The sequence below is a fragment of the Phalaenopsis equestris genome, unplaced genomic scaffold (genome assembly GCF_001263595.1).
Source record: "Phalaenopsis equestris unplaced genomic scaffold, ASM126359v1 Scaffold000036, whole genome shotgun sequence".
NCBI classification, from domain to species: domain Eukaryota; kingdom Viridiplantae; phylum Streptophyta; class Magnoliopsida; order Asparagales; family Orchidaceae; genus Phalaenopsis; species Phalaenopsis equestris.
The window spans coordinates 2,794,561-2,801,839 of NW_018164478.1; the positions used below are offsets into that span (position 1 = coordinate 2,794,561).

The window sequence follows — 7,279 nt, forward strand, 5'->3', positions numbered from 1 at the left end:
TGATTTCGAAGGTGATGCAAAAAGGGAAAGATAATTATGAGAAGAGGATATGCGGCGTAAAAATCAGGGCAAAAGGCGGCCCAAAAAGGAAAAAAAATGTTAGCTTGCCAGAGCTCTCCAACCCGTATGAGATTGAACCGGAGCAAACTGATTTCTTCCTTTTCTGTAAAGTTAAAATGAATTCATTAATATAAATTGCCGATTTTATTTTATTTTTGAACTTTCAGAAGTCGGGAATTCATTCCACGGTTATTGGGACCCCCTCAGTCACACATTGCCCTGCTCGGGTCCAGCATGGCGATTCTTCCTCGCTAGTATTCCAGAAAGCCCAGCTAATTTTCTACCGGAACCATGGACCCAAGGGAAACGAAATCTGAAAGGGCTTCCTCGAATAATTCTTTCAACCGGCTTCTATCTCCCTCTCTTTCATGGGGAAGGTTAGTGGCAGGGTTTTGAGAACGACATCGAACCAGATTTCCTTAGCGGAGGAGAAGAGAGGCAGATTCAGATCCTATAGAAGTGACGGAAAGACCATGGGTTGTTGCTTGAGTTTGAGTAGATAACTCTTCGATAATAAAGGGTACGCGTAAAGATTTGCCATTTAGACGTCTCATTTAAGTCTAGAGGGAATTGTAGTTTTGTTTTCATTCAAACCCTAGCGCTCCGCTGTCTGCTGTTAGTTTGAATCTGGTATTTCTGCTTTCTTGAGTCTCACTTGTTTATTTTGTAAATTGAGAAGCTGTGATTTAAATAGTGGTAGGCTGTAAATAAGAGCAGCAATGGGATGTTTGATTGAAATGAAATCAGACTCAAATTCATAAATTTTGTTATTCTGGACACTTCTCTTGCTACCCCGTGGATCTTGGCCGAGCTATTGTGCTTCATATAATATTTTAACGAGCTCTCACTTGCGTTAGAGATTGGAAGGGATTGATCTTTTCTTCTGAAATTGAGCAATTGGTTTCAGTGAGCCCCGAAACTATTTGTAGAAGCTCCTTTGAAAGTTCCATTATTATGTTAGGGTAAGAGTTGTAATTCATACCAGTTTTTTTGTCAGAATAGGTCCTTATATTTTCTATCTTGTTTTCTGACTGTCCTCTTTCTGACATTGGAGCACATAATTTTTTTTTTATTAAGTCATAGTGACAATTACCATGTGGATATACTCATAAAGGCTTACACTCATGTCTGGATAAACTTACACAAACGAAACCGTAAAGCAAGGACACCGCCATGAAGATTGTTTCTCACAAAGAAAAGCATAAATTCATGAATGAACACTTCAGTAAGAAAAAGGAAAAAATATACTGGACACTCCAAGATGTGAATCTTCAAGTAAATAGATTTCTCTGATCTTGTCTTGCCATGAAATATTTTAAAGCGTAAGTTGATGTAAGGCTGTATGTAATTTTTCTCAACTTTGAGTAGATCTTAGTAATATATTAAGTTTTGGATATGTCTAATAATCTCTTAAATTGGTCTTTTCCATAAATATTTAAGCATTGTTAATGAGATTTGCGTTACGATGCCATGCCATGAGAGATCACTCTCATCTTAAGCCCAAGGTATTGATTCCAGAATATTGTTCTATCTATTATCAATTGAGACAACCTAGCTTGAAGTTCTTGTTAGATTCTATGCTTTTATCACCAAATTCTGGTATTTTGTTCTAGTTAAGCGCCATTCTAATGTTAGTGGATATGGCCATAGAATATATATTTTGGGCTACCAGTGGACATGTGTTGAACAATGGAGTTTTTTAAGATATATCTTTACGGTAAGCCTTTTCATTTAACTTGCCTATAATATTATCCAATTTTTTGTTAAGTATAATGAAGATTATCCATCAATTTTGACTAATGCTACTGTATGGTGCAATGTTCCATTATTTTAAGCTCATTGATTAGATAGCTTTACTAATAGATGGGATGGTTGTAGTTTTTTGTAAAATTTTTTTGTTATAAACTTTTTATGTTTTGAAAGTTGGGCAATTTTCTTTCAATCATCAAACTCTAGTATGCCTGATTGTAAAAGGTTCATCACAAAAAAAATTAAAATTTAGCTAGAAAATTACAATCATATATATGTGTGGTAGCTGTTTAGAAAACAAAATTGTGAAAAGGTTGTCCTAAATAGACAATTATTAACTTAATCATGGGTGGCCGAAGCGTGGCATGCATTTGAATGCCATGATTGGCCAAAATAGTTTCCTATGATGGAAAGAGAATTTTTTTGAATGAATTGTGTTACTATGTTTTTATTTTAGCTATTCTAGGGCATTTAAGATGAATTTAACAATTGTATTTTTTGTGAAAAGAATGTTAAGAGTTTTTGTAAAATATAAATTGAACAATAAAATTGGGGCAGTTTTATTAGTGAATAAAGATTTGATAGATGAAATTGCTGAAGTATTGGATTGTTGATTGGGTGGTTGCATAATCTAGTTAAGATATTTTAATTTAGTCATCCTTATATTCCTAGAGTTGAATTATTAGATGTTCTGTACAATTGACTTTGGAAAGAAAAGATAACCGATTACATAATGTACCTAAGAAAGATGATAACTATTAGGGGTTGCTTAAATCGAATAATAGGCAGTAAGATGGGCTTTTTGAGGATGCTTAGTGGGCATGAAATAAGAGAGAGAAATGTGATGAAAAGTATTTAACTTTTAGTAGAATATGATCATATAGCAATAAATGTATACATTAACAAATCATAAGAATGCATAATTATTTTTAAAAGTGGAGCCACCAAATTATAGATATATTTTTTTTCTAGAAGGTTTAAGGAGACGTTTTGATCACACAATATAGATTAGTAGTTATGGATTTTCTTAAGGATTATAAAAATTGATCTAAATATATAATTGTCTTAGGAAAATATATAACTTAGAAAGGTAAGAAATTAATAGTCTTTTCATGATAGATTGCTGACGGAGGCATTGAACCAAACCTCATGCTTAATAAGATGGCTAATTACATGAAAAATATTTGCCATATAAGTTTTATGAGGCTATTGAAATACATTTAACAGAAGTATGGAGACTTGGCAGTGGAGTGAGAACGTTGTGAGGCGCCATAATATGGATGGAAGCCTTGCCATGAGAGAAGTGTGCAAAGCAAAAGTTATATTTTATGATGATTTAAAATTAATAGATTGGTATTAAATGTGAATTAAGAAGGAAATTATTTCAGCTGATTATTATGCATAAGATAATGAGATAGATTATTAGATTATCCAAAAAAATAAAACCAATTTTACTCGAAAGAACATTTATGAATATGAAATGTTCAGTTTAGAGGAGATATTTATTAAGATTGGAGAGTTGCAAGTAATATTATAGTGGTCTGATTAATATAGGTTTTTAATAAAATAGATCTTTTAAGAAAAGATTAAAGGCTACAATGATAATGATTGATTATAGAGAAAATATTTTGTTATAAATATTTAAAACATAAGAAATGTTCAAGATTATAGTAACTACGGAGGAGTCAAAATCTATTAGCCATTCACTGATATATGGGAGAAAGCTAGTTGTGGAACATTGATTTAGTGACATAAATTCGAAATTCATAGCTTTTTTACCTAGTACCAAATTATATTTCATTTACATGACCCCTAATTTTTTGTGATTTTAGATTCCTTCTATGCATCTTGGTTCCTAGGATTATATCAATCAATGGCCTTTTTTTAGGAATGTAGCAATCAAGTACTTTTCTTAATATTATAACTTTAACTATCTTTATATCAATTTCCTTCTGTCACTTTTTTTTTCTTTTGGACCGTAGAGATTGATCAATACTTTTCTATTGTGGCTTTATATCTTTGTTTTATTCTTTTGGCTGTATAACACATGGATTATTTTTTACTTTTATGGAAAAATTGAGAGCTACTTTACTTGAGAAGTTTTGTTGAAAATGCAAATGTAGGTGGGAGAATCCGAATTTGTGATTTTTGACTAGATGTAAGAAAGTTTTGAGGAATTTGTAATTTGTGTTTTTCTTGCTTATATGTAGCCCATTGTACAGTTAATATTTATTCAATATTTTCATAAAATTTTAGTTTTCTTTGTTTCTTGCATGCGAGCTATTGGGTGTGATTTTTTGAGTGATTGACAACTTTTGGGGGTTGATTTCATTGTATCGGCTTGTGCTTTGAGTTTACGTTTGACCAATTTCTCTCATTGTTCTTGCCATCTATTTGTTTAATGATTGGTGTGTGCGCACAATTGTAGTTCTATCCAGTATGATAAATGCTGTTTTTTTTTAAGTTTGAATCGTGAACATTTTAAAAATTGATATTCGTTCATCATTTTTCTTGTAAGATTTTAGATTTTGGAAACCTCTAGATTATTTTTTAAATTAAAGGAAACTTTTCTTCACATTTAAGGTGGTCTTTTTGTTAAACTTGAGAGTTGGTAACTTAAACCTTGTGTTTTTTTAATATTTTTATTGTGCATCTCTTCACAGTTTTTTTTTGTTAAACTTGAGAGTTGGTAACTTAAACCTTGTGTTTTTTTAAATATTTTTGTTGTGCATCTCTTCGCTGCTTTTTTAGTTAACTCTAGAACTCAGTCCATCCCATATCAAATTGCTGTTAGAACTTTTGGTTGCATCATCATTCTACTAAAAATAGAACTTAGTACTTTAGTCATTTAAAAAAACCATTTAAAGGTGTAAAGTTATGATTCTAAAAGGACACAATGTAATTATCATAAGTAATTAAAACATTTTTCTTCATTTTGTGGGAGGTATAATTTTTGAGAAATATTTTAGATTGGGTCAATTGTTTGAAATATTTCCTTAAATTTTATCATTTGTTTGATTATGAATGAATTGAAAATACTAAATAAAAACTTGTAGCTGTGTTCATTCGTTTTGACAAAATATTGCAAGTGAAACTAAATTTACATGATTCATTTAAATGTAACAACAATTTCTCACTTGGTGAGTATAATGATTAATTGCATGAACAATTTTAGTATTGTTAAGAAGAGAAATATGACTTATATGAATACTGTGATAGATTTATGAATCTTATAAATAAAAATCATTTACTATTTTATTACTACTGTTTCATTAAAGAGCTTAGGTGAGAGATTAGCAAGGAAGTAAGTCACTAAACCTTAAATGTGACTTTATCAAAATCTTTCGATGCTGAGGCATATTATGAAGATTTTGTTAGGTCTACTACACTTATTATTAAAGTCCCTAAAGAGAAATCATGATTTTCTCCTCCCAAGCATGATATCAAGATGAGTAGATGTTGGGTTTAATGTCAAGGTCATGTAAGGATGAGTTTTTGATTAACTCGCATAATTAATTGAAGGGATTCCATGCAAGAAGTAAACCAAAAGATCAATGAAATAAAATCAAGTTGAAGTCTATATATAAATAAATCTCTCTCCTTTCAAGCCTATGAAGCATGCAATGATAAAATTGTCATCTAGTGTAATTTATTCGGTTCGAAGAATTTATAATACATAAGCACTTACTTGAGGATTTATTAAATTCAAAACATGATTTACACCATCATAATAAGTATTTATCATATTGTATTGAATTTAAATTTGCACTTATGTTATAACTCGTTCTTGGTCCCGAGCTTATAACATGAATAAAAATATATTATAAATTAGAATTGAAGGTGAAATTGTGATCAATTTTGAAGTTAAACTTCTCGTAGAGATTGAGCTTGAAATTGACCTTGAAACTACATTAAAAATTGAATATAATCCTAGGAGTTAGCTAGAATATGTCATAGAAACTTCTAAGAATGAACATTAGTTTTTATAGAGCATTGATTGTTTTCCAGAATGTATTACTGATCAAATCATGCTAGTAGTAAGTAGTAAGTAGTAAGTTTAGTGAGCAAAGTGATGAAGTAATTCTAGAATAAGAAAGCGAACAAATCATGCCTACTAAATCTAAGAAATCAATTGAATAAGCTCATTTAGCTCAAGATCAAAATTATAACAAAATTTTCTCTGTCAATCAAACTGAAATCGATTTTTGTTTTGGTACATAGTTGTAAAATCCATGAACGAACTCTGAACTTTAAAGCTTGTTTGAACTTGAAAGTGTGTAAATCATCTTTAATAATATTCAAGCCATTGAGGTTAGCTTTCTTTAAGGTGGTTATTCATTCAAATAGGCATTTTATATTTGTGTGGCTTGCATTTTTTCAAATTTTTTTTCTTCTCATTTAAGATCAAGTTATAAATTAGTATTAGTATCTCTGAAGGACATAACACCATTCTAGTACTTTTATTACTCGTTTTATATCATTTGGATTGTTTATATAATTTGTTAGTGTAAGTTTTGGGAATTGAGCAGGATAATTTTATTGTTATTGAAAGTGGTATAATACATGATACAATGATTCTAAAATGGGACAAATATAATACCCAAATCTCTACTTAATAACTACTCAATGATAAATGGAAAGTTATAAACTAGGAAATATGCGGAAAGGAACCTATATAATTTCTAACTGAAAACTAAATAATTTCTAACACTCCCAACATAGATGTCAATCATATACAACAACAACAACAACAACAAAGCCTTAATCCCCCTACGTGGGGTCGGCTACATGAATCCTTTTTCTCCATTGCGTCCTATTTAGTGTCATATTTTCATTTAGTTCTAGTAAATTAAGATCATTTTTAATACAATAAGCCCAAGTCTTCCTAGGTCTACCTCTGCCTTTCTTAACACAAGTCGAATTTAAAACATCTACTCTCCTAATCGGATCATCTAATGGTCGACGTTTAATATGACCAAACCATCTAAGGCGACTTTCTCTAATTTTGTCTGTCACAGGAGCTACACCAACCCTATCACGAATATATTCATTCCGCATTTTGTCTCTAAGTGTAAAGCCACTCATCCACCTAATCATTCTCATCTCGGCAACACTTAACTTATTATTATGCTTCTCTTTTAAAGGCCAACATTCAGCGCCATAGAGCATTGCAGGTCTCACCACCATCTTATAAAATTTTCCTTTCAGTCTTAGCGGTACTTTTCTATCACACAAAAGGCCCGAAGCATTCCTCCACTTCAACCAACCAACTTGAATTCTACTATTAACATCCCCATCTATATCACCATCGCTTTGGACAACGGACCCAAGATATCTAAATCGTTCACACCTTTTAATAATTTGATCACCCAAAGTCACACTTCTGTCACTAGAGCTATTACTACTAAAATTACATTCCATATATTCAGTTTTAGTTCTACTTAAACGAAGGCCTAAACGAAGGCCTTTA

The 7,279-nt window shown here is 31.2% G+C and overlaps 1 protein-coding gene across 5 annotated transcripts in view; it reads left to right on the forward strand.

The window, feature by feature from the left end:
* The first annotated feature begins 227 nt into the window (after positions 1–227).
* LOC110018955 (serine/threonine-protein kinase BLUS1) overlaps positions 228–7,279 on the forward strand; it is a 96,941-nt gene continuing 89,889 nt past the window's right edge. For 3 of the 5 annotated variants that reach the window (XM_020716438.1, XM_020716441.1, XM_020716443.1), the window contains exon 1: positions 228–580. The gene's annotated coding sequence lies outside the window, so the exon portion shown is untranslated. Of the gene's footprint in view, positions 581–739; positions 1,023–7,279 lie in introns of those variants that run through there. The other 2 variants (XM_020716440.1, XM_020716439.1) reach the window with 2 other exon arrangements.